Source organism: Taudactylus pleione, unplaced genomic scaffold, assembly GCF_031769625.1.
Source record: "Taudactylus pleione unplaced genomic scaffold, aTauple2 ptg000274l, whole genome shotgun sequence".
NCBI classification, from domain to species: domain Eukaryota; kingdom Metazoa; phylum Chordata; class Amphibia; order Anura; family Myobatrachidae; genus Taudactylus; species Taudactylus pleione.
Window position 1 is genome coordinate 920,789 of NW_028284676.1, and position 19,336 is coordinate 940,124.

A 19,336-nucleotide genomic window follows, 5' to 3' on the forward strand; every position below is an offset into this window, starting at 1 on the left:
TTTCGGGAAATAGATTCTTTTCCCTCTCTACACTAACTTACCGCAGCTGTAATCAGTGCTGCGCATGCGCCGTTACTTTCACAAAAGCAACACATGCGACAGTCTGCTTCCGTTTTGGGAGGGCGACGGTCTCCACCTTCCTAATCGGTGGTGTGTCACCACCGTTAGGGTGGGGGGAGGTAAGAGGCATCTGCCCTGGCCTCTTTTAGACATCTGCGATGGCCGGCCTGCATGACCCAATGGTCACTCAGCCGAACCAGGATCACACAGATGATCTGATGCTGCATCAGTGGATGCAGCTCGGATCATTAATGCATGCAGGAGGCAAGACGCCTCCTGCTGCATTAATATAATAGCAAGTTTTGCAATTCCGTCCAGTGCTGAATCACCCCCTAAGTGTCACGTGACAGTCCATTTATAGACCGGCAGTGTGATTGGCTGGCCATGTATAACATAGGCTCGCACTGGGAACGTCACCCATTCTGTGTCAGGGAGCTGAGAGGCTCAGTCTGTACCGCTTATATGGGTGTGTTTTTTTAGTGCCTGAAGTCTCTGATGAAGTTAGAAGAAAAGGAAAGCGCTATAGTTCTCTCACCGCGTTACAGAAAATTCTGGGAGAAATCTGAGAAATATAGATTATTTATGAAAATAAAATCAGTGTTTCACTAAATGTCAGGGAGAACCAACAAAAGTTATTGGTCTTGTAAAACCGCTACTTAGTAAATGTATCCCTTATGGTCACTTCCCCATACTCATCCTCCAGTATATATACTGTATGCTGCACTGGGTACTGCTGATAACCGTCTTCTGCTGCACACACTCCACAGTTTCCCAAATTCCACCATTACAGTCCAGGTTTTCTTGAGCACAGGTGATTTTAATAGAAGCTGTCAATTTGATTTAACCATCTTGGCTCAAGCATGGATATCCTTAAAACCTGGACTGCAATGGCTGAGTTTGGGAAACTCTGCTTTATTCAATTGGACTTCATGATACAGTTCCCTGTTTCACATTTTACCCATCCAATCACTTCAGTGTGTCTGCTCTGGCACATCTTCCCCCACAGTCCTGGTACCTGCTGTACAGTAACAAGTGACAACGGATACGAAGGGGATCAGAATAATAACTTTGGGGCTTGTGCCTATCCAGGATGGAAGAACAACCAACAGGGGCGCAGAGAGGGGAGGGGCGGGTACTAATTACCTAGGCCCGGGCTTGCTGGAGGAGCCCGGCGGTGGCCCGGGTCTGGTGCCAACCCTCCTCCCCCCCCTTACCTGTCAGCAGCCCAGCACACGCTGCTGTGTGCTGGGCTGCAGTGGGAGATTGCTCACTCCTCAGCCTGTTGGGGGGAGCGATCACACTGATCATGCTGCTGTGTGCTGGGCTGCAGTGGGAGATTGCTCACTCCTCAGCCTGTGGGGGGGAGCGATCACACTGATCACGCTGCCCCACTGGATTTGCACCAGGCTGAGGGGTCACAATTTACTTAATTTAATTATTATTTATGCTGAGTTTCTCATTAAGAAACTTTTGGCCTAGGGGTGCTCTGGATAAAATGCTGATACTATAGGGCGCTGTTATTCAGGAAAGTTTGGGAATCACTGAGATACAGTAATAATAATAATAATAATAATAATAATAATAATAATAATGTACATGAACACTGATGGCTAAAATAGTTTCTATGTAGCCTGTTACATGAATTCTATTAATATTTTGAACCACACACTATAAAACAATTAATTGTTATAAGTGAATAAAGAAAATACTTACGCTATCAGCTTCATCTTCTACAGGAATTTGGCAATTTAGCCAAGGAAGATTCGCAAGGACTGTAAATACAAAGACAGCATGTTACACCCCGTACCTGGGTCATTCACAGGCGGAAGTACATGTAATAGTAAAGCAGGGAGTCAAAACTTAATTTTAAGGGAAGAAATAAAAGTTGTATATATTTTAATATAAGTATAACCTATATTCTTACACACACACTCTAATATATATATATAAAATGTGTCAGCCAGTAATGAATACAGCTGTGCGCCAACTAGAGAAAATGGAAATCCTGCACTGTTAGTGCTCCCTGAGGAATGAGATCGGGAAACGCTGCTTTAGGTGCTAAACCCTCAGATATAAAATAAAAGATATTAGACTTCCCTTAAGCCTCACAAGGTCTCAGGTGGAGGAATCCAGTAATCCCCAATAAACATGCAATAAAAATAAAAAATATCTAAACAGAGTAATACAGTACAAAAGACGTGTCATTCTAATAAAAGTCCACAATATTCTATATATACACATAAAATAAGGTTAGATTGCTAAAGGTTGTTAGAGTACTCACCACAAAGGCTCAATAATACTATCCACTGCATCTGCTCCATTGCAAATCAGTGGCCTTTGTCTGGGAGGGAGTTTAAGTAGCATTAATGACATCACACACTGTGACATCATAATACATACAGTAGACTTTTTTTTTAAAGGGAAACAGCACCAAAGTAATAAGCGAGTTGCTGTTTGGTTAAAAGTTATCTGGTAGAACTACCTTTGGTAATAATAATGATCATTTATTTATTTTTATTTTTTTTTCAAAAGCAGCTTACACTCACATACTATATCTAACTTCAGGGGGTGCATGCTGAGAAACCCCATCATACAGTATCTGGGAGTCCATAATAAATCAGAGATATGGGCACTCACCATCCAATGTAGAAAAGCAGATTGAACATTTATTTCCACCCTATTTAGTGCATCCAATCTCATAGGCTGCTCAACAAATCTAACCTCATCATAAAATGTCATATGCATGTCTACATTTCCGTCCCCTTCTGTACCATTGCCAAGACCACCACTACAAATATCAGCCGCTCTCAGGACCAAAATAACTTTACAAGATTAAAACTGCAGGGCAACCTCCATCGATAATTCTAAACCATCGACGGTCTATGGCCGATGTCAAATACTTTTACGATCGATTTTGGAGAGCCAAATGGTTTCCTGCCATCGATGGTAGCTGCAGGCCTGATATTTTATTTTTCTGCCATTTACAGAGGGCTGCTGAGCTCTCAGCCAGCAGCCATGCACAGCCCCCGGCTCTTACACACAGGGGTATATTTACTAAAGTGCAGGTTTTTAGAAGTGGAGATGTTACCCATAGCAACCAATCTACTTATTTATCTAGCACCTTCGAGAAGATAAAAGCTAGAATCTGATTGGTTGCTATGGGCAACATCTCCACTTCCAAAAACCTGCACTTTACTAAATATACCCCACAGGGGCATAATCAATTAGACGTGAAAAGTCCCGTACTTTTCGTATTCCGGACTTTTAGCTGACATTGCTGGTTTTCTATGTGACAAAGTATCACGCTCGTTCCCGCTTATCCCCATATTCAATCAGAAATCGTCGAAAACGGCACCCGGCGAAACGAATACAGGCGAAAAGTCAGAATTGGGGAAATCAGCCTGACACCCCCCAAAAGATGCTCTAACATTGGGGATCATGGTAGATGCCCCTGAATAGCCCTGCTGAAACTATTTGGGGTACTTAAATGCTCTAATTAGCTGCTAATTAGCGTCTTTGCACAAATGGTGAAGAATAGCATTTAGCATTTTTTTTTTGTGAAAATAACTAGTCCCAGCAAATTTGGGGTACATGAAAATGGGTGCTAGCATGGTTTAAAATCACTAAAGTGAGGATTTAAAAAAACATGAAAAACACACCTTTAGCAAGCACCTGCAATCAAAAAACCCCTCCCCCATACTTGCAGATCTCGCCAAAGTCTATTTCGCTAGTTTTTAAATTTGTACCCCAACTTTGTACTTTTTCGCCGCCTTTTTCAAAGTTATTTTTTGAGGTGTTCTTTTAAGTTTAAGGATGTTTTTGACGCAGTTTACCTTTTGGGACCTGTCCTAAGGGTGTAGGGTGGTTTCCCCCCCTTAGCACCCCAAAACATCAATTCTGCACTTTTTTTCGACTGCTATTCATAGGCGAAACTTTTTAGCTGAGTTCATTGCATTGAGTTTCCGCACCGGCGAAAAGTCACCACAATTGAATACGGGGATAAGTTTCTGCTGGCGACATGATGTTACCGTCAAAACGTTTTCGCCAAAAAGTGCTTTTCGACGCTAATTGAATACGGCCCTATGTGTTGTATTCCTGGAATGTGATGGTCCCACCTCCCTGACATGCTCAGCTGTCAGTCACACCTAAGCCCACCCCCTGGCTCTTGTAAGGAAGCTGCAGCACCAGCCTCTCTTCTGAGCATGCTCATAATCACCGATGGTAAAACCATCAATGGCATTTCACAGAATAGTTACTTATCAACGATGGTTTGTGCCACCATCACCATCAATGGCAACCATGGATGGAAGACACGCGGATGCCCATCCTACACTGCTTTACTGGGTAATTCCCATGAGACTCTGCAGAGGGGTCAGAGGAGTATGTGCTGAGCTCTGATTGGAGGAGCTCATCACATGATCCTCTGACCAGCAGCCTCATGGGAGTGGGTCATTGTGAGGCTGTGCCTGCTCTGCTGGCTGCCTGAGGCTGCGGCTTCTTATGATTACAGTGTATACAAATGCAGTTCTCTGGTCATGTGATCACTGATCCCAATAATAAGTGTGACCCTATCCCTCAGTCTCCACCTGTCAGACATATTATCCCCCTGTGAAAGCTGCCCATATGTAGACACAAAGATGTAAAAAGTTTCCATGGAAGAAGTAAATAAATAAAAATGACGTCTTGTTGGGAGTCAGACAGAGACTCTGATTCAGTAGTGTTGATGCAGAAGCAAATGGCGCTACATACTCTGCGACTTTATGGACTTTATACAAATGCCGCAACTAGGGATGAGCGGGCTCGGATTTCTGAAATCCGAACCCCTCCGATCCGAGTCGTATCCGAGTCAGGCTCGACTTTTCCCGCCTGACTCGGATCTGAAATCGAGGCAAAACGTCATCATCCCGCCTTCCGGATCTTGCGGGTTTTGGATCACATAAAAGGTCCCCGCGTCGGCGCCATTTCTCACTCTGGCTGTGGACAGTGAAGAGGGAGGGTGGGAGCTAGGGCTGGCTGGGCTGTGTTGTGCTGCTGTTGTCCATAGGGGCTGGCTGGGCTGTGTTGTGCTGCTGTTGTCCATAGGGGCTGGCTGGGCTGTGTTGTGCTGCTGTTGTCCATAGGGGCTGGCTGGGCTGTGTTGTGCAGTCAGTTGTCCATAGGGGCTGTGTCCACTCCAAAGTCTATAGGGGCTGGCTGGACTGTGTTGTGCAGTGTCCCTTAAAGGCTGTAGTCCTAGATGGATGCTGTAGTGTTGTCCAGGGGGTGATCTGTGCATCAGGGGTGCTCCCCCAAAGTGCACTCCAAAAAAAAATATTTTTTTCTGTCTTTGTGAATTGTATGGGCTGTAGCCGCACCTGCATCCTCAAAGCAGCAGCGCCAAGCGTGCGTCTGTCTGTTTAAAGGGTGGTGTAACCCCCAAAGTGCACTCCAACAAAAATAAAACATTTTCTTCTTCGTGTTTGTGAATTGTGTGCACTGTACGTGCATCAACAAAGGAGCAGCACCATGCGCACGCCTGTGTCATAAGTCAAGGGCCGGTTTGGACATCTGATCCGGACTGAAGGACGTGCCAACAATTTCTGACATGTCTACTGTCACTGCATATGATACTGTCACCACTGACAGAATGGTGGAGGATTACATTGGTGACAGCATCCAAGTAGGGATGTCAGACAGTCTGTACCTGTACTGGCAGGAAAAAGAGGCAATTTGGAGGCCCCTGTACAAACTGGCTCTATTTTACCTGAGTTGCCCCCCCTCCAGTGTGTACTCCAAGAGTGTTTAGTGCAGCCGGGAACCATGTCAGCGAAAGGCGTAGGAGGTTGCTTCCACAAAATGTGGAGATGATGGTCATAAAAATGAATAATCAACTCTTCCAGGGAGACCAGCTTCCAGAACGTACAGAGGGACCTGTGGTGGTGGATTCCAGCGGGGATGAATTAATACTCTGTGAGGAAGAGGATGTACACAACACTGAAGAGGGTGAGGAATCGGTGGATGAGGAGGATGACATCTTGCCTCTGTAGAGCCAGTTTGTGCAGGGACAGATTAATTGCCAGCTTGTTTTGTGGGGGCCTAAACAAACCAATCATTTCAGTCGTGTGGCAGACCCTGGCGTTGAAATGATTGGTTTGTTAAAGTGTGCATGTCCTGTTTATACAACAAAAGGGTGGGTGGGAGGGCCCAAGGACAATTCCATCTTGCACCTCTTTTTTTGCTTTGCATTATGTACTGTTTGGGGCCTAGTTTTTCAAACTGCCATCCTGTCTGCCACTGCAGTGTCACTCCTAGATGGGCCACGTGTTTGTGCTGCCCACTCGTGTCGCTTAGCATAGTCATCCAGCTACCTCGGTGCAACCTTTTGGACATAAAAACACTATTGTGAGGTGTTCAGAATAGACTAGCATAGGAGCAGAAAAACCCACAAATTCTGTGATTTTAGCTGTTTTTATGCTTTTTAAAAAAAAAAAAAAACAGATCTAAAACACAAAACCCAGAACACGGAAGGGTGGTTTTGGCAAAACCAATCCAGATCCAAAACAAGAACAAAGATCCAGATCCAAAACCAAAACACAAAACACGAAAAGTGGCCGGTGCACACCCCTAGCCGCAACATACTCTTTCCCTGCTACATCCGTGCGGCTGAATGTGCCAGGACTGAGATGCCTCCGTGCACGCAGTAATACCGATTGGTGATTCCTTAGACGCACCATAGAGACTTGCACCAGCCATATAGCAGAGGCAGGGCCGGATTTACCGCTAGGCAACCAATGCGGACACCTAGGGCCCGGCAGGTTCCAAGGGCCCCTGGAAACCGACCCTGGAGAGAACCTGCATTTTGAACTGCTGGCACCGGCCAGTAACGGGACACAGAACAGCAGCACGTCCACAGCCCTGCCCCTACCAGGTGGGGGGAGGAGGGGACAGAGTTTGAGGAGAGGGCCGGCCCTACCATTAGGTAGAGTATGCGGCTAGCTGAGAACAACCCTATCCCCATTCAGAAGCACTGCTCCATGAGGGTGATGTGATGTCATCAAAAACTTTCGCAATTCTACTTACTGGGAGGCGGAGCTTGAGGATCCATGCAGGACAGGTCCGCTGCGCAAATATGTCCACCAGACCCCGGCCAGTAGGTAAGTTTGCTGGAGCTAGTGTGGAGGGGAGAAATGTGCTGTGAGAGGTGAGGGAAGGGGAGGGGAGAGGGGTCTATGCTGTAAGGGGAGAGCAGTCTTAGCTGTGAGGGGTCTGTGCTGAGAGGGAAGAGGGGTCAGTGATGTGAGGAAAGTGGGTTTGTGCTGCAAAGGGTGGGGAGGTCTGTGCTGAGAGGGGTCAGTAGTGTGAGGAAAGAGAGGGGTCTGCAGGGGCAAATGCAGGATTTTTAAGGGGGGTTTATATATATATATTAGGGGTGAGCGGGTTCGGATTTCTGAAATCCGAACCCCCCCGAGCCCCCCCGATCCGAGTCCGATCCGAGTCAGGCTCGACTTTTCCCGCCTGACTCGGATCTGAAATCGAGGCAAAACGTCATCATCCCGCCTTCCGAGTCTCGCGGGTTTTGGATCCTATATAAGGTACCCACGTCGGCGCCATTTTCTCACTCGGCTGTGGACAGTGAAGAGGGAGGGTGGGAGTTAGGGCTGTGTAGTGTAGTGTAGTGCTGCTGTTGTCCACTACTTCAAAGTCCATAGGGGCTGGCTGTGTTGTGCTGTGCTGCTGTTGTTAATAGGGGCTGTGTCCACTACTTCAAAGTCCATAGGGGCTGGCTGGACTGTGTTGTGCAGTCAGTTCTCCATAGGGGCTGTGTCCACTCCAAAGTCCTGTGCAGTGTCCCAGTCCTAAAGGAGTGCTGCAGTGTTGTCCAGGGGGTGCTCTGTCCATCAGGGGTGCTCCCCCCAAGTGCTAAAAAAATAATATATTTTCTGTGTTTGTGAATTGTGTGCGCAGTAGCCGCACGTGCATCAACAAAGTAGTGCCAAGCGTGCGCCTGTGTCATAAGTAAAGGGCCGGCTGGCTTGACCGTTAAGGGTGCTGTAACCCCCGAAAGTACACTCCAGTCCAAACCAAAAAAAAAATTATTTTCTGTGTTTGTGAATTGTGTGCGCAGTAGCCGCACGTGCATCAACAAAGTAGTGCCAAGCGTGCGCCTGTGTCATAAGTAAAGGGCCGGCTGGCTTGACCGTTAAGGGTGCTGTAACCCCCGAAAGTACACTCCAGTCCAAACCAAAACAAAAATTATTTTCTGTGTTTGTGAATTGTGTGCGCAGTAGCCGCACGTGCATCAACAAAGTAGTGCCAAGCGTGCGCCTGTGTCATAAGTAAAGGGCCGGCTGGCTTGACCGTTAAGGGTGCTGTAACCCCCGAAAGTACACTCCAGTCCAAACCAAAAAAAAAATTATTTTCTGTGTTTGTGAATTGTGTGCGCAGTAGCCGCACGTGCATCAACAAAGTAGTGCCAAGCGTGCGCCTGTGTCATAAGTAAAGGGCCGGCTGGCTTGACCGTTAAGGGTGCTGTAACCCCCGAAAGTACACTCCAGTCCAAACCAAAAAAAAAATTATTTTCTGTGTTTGTGAATTGTGTGCGCAGTAGCCGCACGTGCATCAACAAAGTAGTGCCAAGCGTGCGCCTGTGTCATAAGTAAAGGGCCGGCTGGCTTGACCGTTAAGGGTGCTGTAACCCCCGAAAGTACACTCCAGTCCAAACCAAAAAAAAAATTATTTTCTGTGTTTGTGAATTGTGTGCGCAGTAGCCGCACGTGCATCAACAAAGTAGTGCCAAGCGTGCGCCTGTGTCATAAGTAAAGGGCCGGCTGGCTTGACCATTAAGGGTGCTGTAACCCCCGAAAGTACACTCCAGTCCAAACCAAAAAAAAAATTATTTTCTGTGTTTGTGAATTGTGTGCGCAGTAGCCGCACGTGCATCAACAAAGTAGTGCCAAGCGTGCGCCTGTGTCATAAGTAAAGGGCCGGCTGGCTTGACCATTAAGGGTGCTGTAACCCCCGAAAGTACACTCCAGTCCAAACCAAAAAAATAATTATTTTCTGTGTTTGTGAATTGTGTGCGCAGTAGCCGCACGTGCATCAACAAAGTAGTGCCAAGCGTGCGCCTGTGTCATAAGTAAAGGGCCGGCTGGCTTGACCGTTAAGGGTGCTGTAACCCCCGAAAGTACACTCCAGTCCAAACCAAAAAAAAAATTATTTTCTGTGTTTGTGAATTGTGTGCGCAGTAGCCGCACGTGCATCAACAAAGTAGTGCCAAGCGTGCGCCTGTGTCATAAGTAAAGGGCCGGCTGGCTTGACCGTTAAGGGTGCTGTAACCCCCGAAAGTACACTCCAGTCCAAACCAAAAAAAAAATTATTTTCTGTGTTTGTGAATTGTGTGCGCAGTAGCCGCACGTGCATCAACAAAGTAGTGCCAAGCGTGCGCCTGTGTCATAAGTAAAGGGCCGGCTGGCTTGACCGTTAAGGGTGCTGTAACCCCCGAAAGTACACTCCAGTCCAAACCAAAAAAAAAATTATTTTCTGTGTTTGTGAATTGTGTGCGCAGTAGCCGCACGTGCATCAACAAAGTAGTGCCAAGCGTGCGCCTGTCATAAGTAAAGGGCCGGCTGGCTTGACCGTTAAGGGTGCTGTAACCCCCGAAAGTACACTCCAGTCCAAACCAAAAAAAAAATTATTTTCTGTGTTTGTGAATTGTGTGCGCAGTAGCCGCACGTGCATCAACAAAGTAGTGCCAAGCGTGCGCCTGTGTCATAAGTAAAGGGCCGGCTGGCTTGACCGTTAAGGGTGCTGTAACCCCCGAAAGTACACTCCAGTCCAAACCAAAAAAATAATTATTTTCTGTGTTTGTGAATTGTGTGCGCAGTAGCCGCACGTGCATCAACAAAGTAGTGCCAAGCGTGCGCCTGTGTCATAAGTAAAGGGCCGGCTGGCTTGACCGTTAAGGGTGCTGTAACCCCCGAAAGTACACTCCAGTCCAAACCAAAAAAAAAATTATTTTCTGTGTTTGTGAATTGTGTGCGCAGTAGCCGCACGTGCATCAACAAAGTAGTGCCAAGCGTGCGCCTGTGTCATAAGTAAAGGGCCGGCTGGCTTGACCGTTAAGGGTGCTGTAACCCCCGAAAGTACACTCCAGTCCAAACCAAAAAAAAAAAATATTTTCTGTGTTTGTGAATTGTGTGCGCAGTAGCCGCACGTGCATCAACAAAGTAGTGCCAAGCGTGCGCCTGTGTCATAAGTAAAGGGCCGGCTGGCTTGACCGTTAAGGGTGCTGTAACCCCCGAAAGTACACTCCAGTCCAAACCAAAAAAAAAATTATTTTCTGTGTTTGTGAATTGTGTGCGCAGTAGCCGCACGTGCATCAACAAAGTAGTGCCAAGCGTGCGCCTGTGTCATAAGTAAAGGGCCGGCTGGCTTGACCGTTAAGGGTGCTGTAACCCCCGAAAGTACACTCCAGTCCAAACCAAAAAAAAAAATATTTTCTGTGTTTGTGAATTGTGTGCGCAGTAGCCGCACGTGCATCAACAAAGTAGTGCCAAGCGTGTGCCTGTGTCATAAGTAAAGGGCCGGCTGGCTTGACCGTTAAGGGTGCTGTAACCCCCGAAAGTACACTCCAGTCCAAACCAAAAAAAAAATTATTTTCTGTGTTTGTGAATTGTGTGCACTGTGGCTGCACGTGCATCAACAAAGGAGCAGCGCCAAGCGTGCGCCTGTGTCCCATAAGTAAAGAGCCGGCTGGCTCATTTCTTAAAGGGTGGTGTAACCCACAAAGTGCACTACTCTCCAGCAAAAATAAAATAATATTTTCTGTGTTTGTGTGCGCTTTAGCTGCACGTATATATATCAATATAACATAAATGGAGGACCAAACTTTCTCCGATAAAAATAAAATAGGGAAAGATCAAGAACCACTTCCTCCTAGTGCTGTTGCTGCTGCTGGGAGTTGTTCATCATCCCAGAGAGGAAGTAGGAACATCACTACTTTTACTAAACAATTGACCCTCCAACAGTCCTTAGCGAGGAGGATGAAGTACGACAGCAGTCATCCTGAAGCAAAACGTATAACTGAGGCCTTGACTGCTATGTTGGTGTTAGACGTGCGTCCGGTATCCGACATTAGTGCAGTGGGATTTAGACAATTGATGGAGGTAGTGTGTCCTCGGTTCCAAATCCCGTCTAGATTCCACCTGCATCCTCAAAGCAGCAGCGACAAGCGTGCGTCTGTCTGTTAAAGGGTGGTGACACCCTCAAAGTGTGCTACACAAACAATTAAAATATTGTTCTTTTTTTTTCTGTCTTTGTGAATTGTGTGGGCTGTAGCCGCACCTGCATCCTTAAAGCAGCAGCGACAAGCGTGCGTCTGTCTGTTAAAGGGTGGTGACACCCTCAAAGTGTGCTACACAAACAATTAAAATATTGTTCTTTTTTTTTCTGTCTTTGTGAATTGTGTGGGCTGTAGCCGCACCTGCATCCTTAAAGCAGCAGCGACAAGCGTGCGTCTGTCTGTTAAAGGGTGGTGACACCCTCAAAGTGTGCTACACAAACAATTAAAATATTGTTCTTTTTTTTTTGGTCTTTGTGAAATGTGTGGGCTGTAGCCGCACCTGCATCCTTAAAGCAGCAGCGACAAGCGTGCGTCTGTCTGTTAAAGGGTGGTGACACCCTCAAAGTGTGCTACACAAACAATTAAAATATTGTTCTTTTTTTTTCTGTCTTTGTGAATTGTGTGGGCTGTAGCCGCACCTGCATCCTTAAAGCAGCAGCGACAAGCGTGCGTCTGTCTGTTAAAGGGTGGTGACACCCTCAAAGTGTTCTACACAAACAATTAAAATATTGTTCTTTTTTTTTCGGTCTTTGTGAAATGTGTGGGCTGTAGCCGCACCTGCATCCTTAAAGCAGCAGCGACAAGCGTGCGTCTGTCTGTTAAAGGGTGGTGTAACTCTCAAAGTGTTCCAAAAAATAAAAAACTATTTTTTTAATGTGTTTGTGACTTGTGTGCGATGTAGCCACACTTGCATCCTCAAAGCAGCAGCGACAAGCGTGCGTCTGTCTGTTAAAGGGTGGTGACACCCTCAAAGTGTGCTACACAAACAATTAAAATATTGTTCTTTTTTTTTCTGTCTATGTGAATTGTGTGGGCTGTAGCCGCACCTGCATCCTTAAAGCAGCAGCGACAAGCGTGCGTCTGTCTGTTAAAGGGTGGTGACACCTCAAAGTGTTCTACACAAACAATTAAAATATTGTTCTTTTTTTTTGGTCTTTGTGAAATGTGTGGGCTGTAGCCGCACCTGCATCCTTAAAGCAGCAGCGACAAGCGTGCGTCTGTCTGTTAAAGGGTGGTGACACCTCAAAGTGTTCTTCACAAACAATTAAAATATTCTTCTTCTTTTTTCTGTCTTTGTGAATTGTGTGGGCTGTAGCCGCACTTGCATCCTCAAAGCAGCAGCGACAAGCGTGCGTCTGTCTGTTAAAGGGTGGTGTAACCCTCAAAGTGTGCTCCACAAACAATAAAAATATTCTTTTTTTTTTCTGTCTTTGTGAATTGTGTGGGCTGTAGCCGCACTTGAATCCTCAAAGCAGCAGCGACAAGCGTGCGTCTGTCTGTTAAAGGATTACATCGGTGACAGCATCCAAGTAGGCATGTCAGACAGTCCGTACCTGTACTGGCAGGAAAAAGAAGCAATTTGGAGGTCCCTGTACAAACTGGCTCTATTTTACCTGAGTTGCCCCCCCTCCAGTGTGTACTCCGAAAGAGTGTTTAGTGCAGCCGGGAACCTTGTCAGCGAAAGGCGTAGGAGGTTGCTTCCACAAAATGTGGAGAAGATGATGTTCATAAAATGAATTATCAACTCTTCCAGGGAGACCAGCCTCCAGAACGTACAGAGGGACCTGTGGTTCCAGCAGGGACGAATTAATACTCTGTGAGGATGAGGATGTACACACTGAAGAGGGTGAGGAATCGGTGGATGAGGAGGATGAGGATGACATCTTGCCTCCGTAGAGCCAGTTTGTGCAGGGACAGATAAATTGCCAGCTTGTTTTGTGGGGGCCCAAACGAACCAATCATTTCAGCCACAGTTGTGTGGCAGACCCTGGCGCTGAAATGATTGGTTTGTTAAAGTGTGCATGTCCTGTTTATACAACATAAGGGTGGGTGGGAGGGCCCAAGGACAATTCCATCTTGCACCTCTTTTTTTTCTTTGCATTATGTACAGTTTGGGGCCTAGTTTTTCAATGCCATCCTGTCTGCCACTGCAGTTTCACGCCTAGATGGGTCACGTGTTTGTGCCGCCCACTTGTGTCGCTTAGCATAGTCATCCAGCTACCTCGGTGCAACCTTTTGGACATAAAAACACTATTGTGAGGTGTGAGGTATTCAGAATAGACTGGAAATGAGTGGAAATTAAGGTTATTGAGGTTAATAATAGCATAGGAGCAGAAAAACCTACAAATTCTGTGATTTTAGCTGTTTTTATGCTTTTTTTCAAAAAAATACAGATCCAAAACACAAAACCCAGAACCCAAAACACGCAAGGGTGGTTTTGGCAAAACCAATCCAGATCCAAAACACGAAGAAAGATCCAGATCCAAAACCAAAACACAAAACACGAAAAGTGGCCGGTGCACACCCCTAATATATATATACACACACATACATACACACAAACACACACACACACACACACACACACACACACACACACACACACACACACACACACACACACACACACACACACACACACACACAGTCAGGTGCATAAATATTGGGACATTGACAGAATTTTCATATTTTGGCCTCTATTCACCACCACAATGGCTTTGAAATGAAACAAACAAGATGTGCTTTAACTGCAGACTTTCAGATTTAATTTGAGGGTAATTACATCCAAATCAGGTGAACGGTGTATGAATTACAACGGTTTCTATATGTGCCTCCCACTTTTTAAGGGGCCAAAAGTAATGGGACAAACGAAACAATCCTAAATCTAACTTTCCCTTTTTAATACTTTGTTGCAAATCCTTTGCAGGCAATTACAGCCTGAAGTCTGGAATGCATAGACATCACCAGACGCTTGGTTTCATCCCTGGTGATGCTCTGCCAGGCCTCTACTGCAAAGGTCTTCAGTTCCTGCTTGTTCTTGGGGCATTTTCCCTTCAGTTTTGTCTTCATCAAGTGAAATGCATGCTCAATCGGATTCAGATCAGGGGATTGACTTAGCCATTGCATAACATTCCACTTTTTAGCCTTAAAAAACTCTACGGTTGCTTTTGCAGTATGCTTCGGGTCATTCTCCATCTGCACTGTGAAGCGCCGTCCAATGAGTTCTGAAGCATTTGACTGAATATAAGCATATAATATTGCCCAAAACACTTCAGAATTCATTCTGCTGCTTTTGTCAGCAGTCACATCATCAATAAATAATTACAAGGGAACCAGTTCCATTGGCAGCCATACATGCCCACGCCATGACACTACTACCACCATGCTTCACTGATAAGGTGGTATGTTTTGGATCATGAACAGTTCCTTTCCTTCTCCATACTCTTCTCTTCCCATCACTCTGTTACAAGTTGATTTTGTGTCATCTGTCCATAGGATGTTGTTCCAGAACTGTAATGGCTTTTTTAGATGTTGTTTGGCAAACTCTAATCTGGTGTTCCTGTTTTTGTGGCTCACCAATGGTTTACATCTTGTGGTGAACCCTCTATATTCACTCTTGTGAAGTCTTCTCTTGATTGTTGACTTTGACACTTATACACCTACCTCCTGGAGAGTGTTCTTGATTTGGCCAACTGTTGGGAAGGGGTTTTTCTTCACTAGGGAAATAATTCTTCTGTCATCCACCACAGTTGATTTCATTGGTCTTCCGGGTCTTTTGGTGTTGCTGAGCTCTCCTGTGCATTCTTTCTTTTTAAGAATGTTCCAAACAGTTGATTTGGCCACACCTAATGTTTTTGCTATCTCTATGATGGGTTTGTTTTGATTTTTCAGCCTAATGATGGCTTGCTGCACTGATAGTGACAGCTCTTTGGCTCTCATATTGAGAGTCGACAGCAACTGATTCCAAATGCAAATGTCACACCTAGAATCAACTCCAGACTTTTTACCTGCTTAATTGATAATGAAATAACGAGGGAATAGCCCACACCTGTCCATGAAATAGCTTTTAAGTTGATAGTCCCATTACTTCTGGCCCCTTAAAAAGTGGGAGGCACATATAGAAACCGTTGTAATTCCTACACCGTTCACCTGATTTGGATGTAATTACCCTCAAATTAAATCTGAAAGTCTGCAGTTAAAGCTAGGGGTGTGCACCAGCCACTTTTCGTGTTTTGGTTTTGGATCTGGATCTTTCTTCGTGTTTTGGATCTGGATTGGTTTTGCCAAAACCACCCTTCCGTGTTTTGGGTTCTGGGTTTTGTGTTTTGGATCTGTATTTTTTTTAAAAAAAGCATAAAAACAGCTAAAATCACAGAATTTGTAGGTTTTTCTGCTCCTATGCTATTATTAACCTCAATAACCTTAATTTCCACTCATTTCCAGTCTATTCTGAACACCTCACACCTCACAATAGTGTTTTTATGTCCAAAAGGTTGCACCGAGGTAGCTGGATGACTATGCTAAGCGACACGAGTGGGCGGCACAAACACGTGACCCATCTAGGCGTGATACTGCAGTGGCAGACAGGATGGCAGTTTGAAAAACTAGGCCCCAAACTGTACATAATGCAAAGAAAAAAAAGAGGTGCAAGATGGAATTGTCCTTGGGCCCTCCCACCCACCCTTATGTTGTATAAACAGGACATGCACACTTTAACAAACCAATCATTTCAGCGCCAGGGTCTGCCACACAACTGTGGCTGAAATGATTGGTTCGTTTGGGCCCCCACAAAACAAGCTGGCAATTAATCTGTCCCTGCACAAACTGGCTCTACGGAGGCAAGATGTCATCCTCATCCTCCTCATCCACCGATTCCTCACCCTCTTCAGTGTGTACATCCTCATCCTCACAGAGTATTAACTCGTCCCCACTGGAATCCACCACCACAGGTCCCTCTGTACGTTCTGGAGGCTGGTCTCCCTGGAAGAGCTGATAATTCATTTTGATGAACATCATCTTCTCCACATTCTGTGGAAGCAACCTCCTACGCCTTTCGCTGACAAGGTTCCCGGCTGCACTAAACACTCTTTCGGAGTACACACTGGAGGGGGGGCAACTCAGGTAAAATAGAGCCAGTTTGTACAGGGGCCTCCAAATTGCCTCTTTTTCCTGCCAGTACAGGTATGGACTGTCTGACATGCCTACTTGGATGCTGTCACCGATGTAATCCTCCACCATTCTGTCAATGGTGACAGTATCATATGCAGTGACAGTAGATATGTCAGAAATTGTTGCCAGGTCCTTCAGTCCGGACCAGATGTCCAAACTTGGTCCTGCCTGCCCTGCATCACCGCCAGCGGGTTGCTTAGGATAGCTAAGTTTTTTCCTGGCAGCCCCAGTTGCGTGAGAAAATGAAGAAGGAGCTGTTGACGTGTCACGTTCCGCTTCAGCTGACAGTGTGTTCACCAGCAGGTCTTTGCACCTCTGCATGCTTGTGTCGGCCGGAAAGAGAGACGCCACATAGGCTTTAAACCTAGGATCGAGCACGGTGGCCAAAATGTAGTGGTCTGATTTCAACAGATTGACCACCCTGGAATCCTGGCAAAGCGAATGAAGGGCTTCATCCACAAGTCCCAAATGCCAAGCGGAATCGCTCCGTCTTAGCTCCTCCTTCACTTTCTCCAGCTGCTTCTGCAAAAGCCTGATGAGGGGAATGACCTGACTCAAGCTGGCAGTGTCTGAACTGACTTCACGTGTGGCAAGTTCGAAGGGCTGGAGAACCTTGCACAACACGGAAATCATTCTCCACTGCGCTTGAGTCAGGTGCATACCCCCTCCTTTGCCTATGTCATAGGTGGATGTATAGGCTTTATGGCCTTTTGCTGCTCCTCCATCCTCTGAAGCATACAGAGGGTTGAGTTCCACCGCGTCACAACCTCTTGCTTCAGGTGATGGCGGGGCAGGTTCAAGAGTGTTTGCTGGCGCTCCAGTCTTCAGCACGCAGTCGCTGAATGGCGAAAGTGGCCTGAAATTTTTCGGGCCACCCAAAGCGTCTCCTGCACGCCCCTGTCGCTTTTCAGAAAATTCTGCACCACCAAGTTTATTGTGTGAGCAAAACATGGGACGTGCTGGAATTTGCCCAGATGTAATGCCCGCACAATATTGGTGGCATTGTCAGATATCACAAATCCCCAGGAGAGTCTAAGTGGGGTAAGCCACTGGGTGATGATTTCCCTCAGTTTCTCTAAGAGGTTGTCGGCGGTGTGCCTCTTACTGAAACCGGTGATACACAGCGTAGCCTGCCTTGGAACAAGCTGGCGTTTCTGAGATGCTGCTACTGGTGACGCTGCTGCTGTTGCTGCGTAAGGTGATACATCTACCCAGTGGGCTGTCACAGTCATATAGTCCTTAGTCTGCCCTGTTCCACTTGTCCACATGTCCGTGGTTAAGTGGACATTGGGTACAACGGCATTTTTCAGGACACTGAGGACACTTTTTCTGATGTTTCTGTACAGTCTCGGTATCGCCTGCCTAGTGAAGTGGAATCTAGACGGGATTTGGAACCGGGGACACACTACCTCCATCAATTGTCTAAATCCCACTGCACTAATGGCGGATACCGGACGCACGTCTAACACCAACATAGCAGTCAAGGCCTCAGTTATACGTTTTGCTTCAGGATGACTGCTGTCGTACTTCATCCTCCTCGCTAAGGACTGTTGGAGGGTCAATTGTTTAGTAAAAGTAGTGGTGTTCCTACTTCCTCTCTGGGATGATGAACGACTCCCAGCAGCAGTGGCAGCAGGAGGCGTAGCAATGCAGGATCCTCCGGAGGAATCCCGGATAGAAGAGTCAGTCATGCCAGTGACATGGCCTGCAGGACTACTTCCAATCCTGACTAAGGAGGAAATTGACGAGGAGGGAGTTGACGGTGTGGTTTGCAGGCGCTTGGATACAACAGGAAACGGGATTTAGCTGTCCCTGGACTGCTTACGGTCTTAGCCAAAGTTTCTGAACTTGACAGTAACTTATTATGAACACGCTGCAGGTGCCGTATAAGGGAGGATGTTCCTAGGTGGTTAACGTCCCTACCCCTACTTATTCCACCTTTACATATGGTACATATGGCAAGACAGTTGTTGTCCGGATTTGGATAGAAATATTGCCAGACCAAAGAGGTGGAATGTTTGGTCTCCTGCTCAGGCATGACCGTGATGGGCTTTTTCATCCCACGGACAACAACTGTCTCCCCCGGAGCCTGATTTAAACAAACCACATCACCATCAGAATCCTCCTCGCCAACTTCCTCCTCAGCGCCAGCTACACCAGTATCCTCATCCTGTTGTACTTCAACAGTGACATCTTCAATTTGCATATCAGCAAGTGGACTGTGGGTGCTCCTTTCAGCACTTGCAGGGGGTGTGCAAATGGTGGAAAGAGCCACCCCTTCCCGTCCAGTGCTGGGAAGGTCAGGCATCGCAACCACCACCACACTTGGACTCTCCTTGGGGATTTGTGATATCTTCTTAGAAAGCACAGTTCTTCGCTGTGCTTTTGCCAGCTTAACTCTTTTGATTTTTTTTAGAGGGAGGAGGGCTTCCATCGTCATGTGAAGCTGAACCACTAGTCATGAACATACTAGGGATCGACCTTAGCCGTTCCTTGCCACTCCGTGTCGTAAATGGCATATTGGCAAGTTTACGTTTCTCTTCAGATGATTTAAATGTTTTTTTCAAGGTCATTTTCCTGAACTTTGTCATTTGGGATTGTATGTGCCCTCTACTATGACATTGGGCATCGGCCTTGGCAGACGACGTTGATGGCATGTTATCGTCTATGTCATGACTAGTGGCAGCAGCTTCAGCACTAGTAGGAAGTGGTTCTTGATCTTTCTCTATTTTATTTTTATCGGGGAAAGTTTGGTCCTCCATTTATGTTATATCGATTTGATATATACGTGCGGCTAATTACAGAAAATATTTTTTTATTTTTGCTGGAGAGTAGTGCACTTTGTGGGTTACACCAGCCTTTAAGAAATGAGCCAGCCGGCTCTTTACTTATGGGACACAGGCGCATGCTTGGCGCTGCTCCTTTGTTGATGCACGTGCGGCTACTGCGCACACAATTCACAAACACAGAAAAAATATTTTGTTATTTGGTTTGGAGTGTACTTTG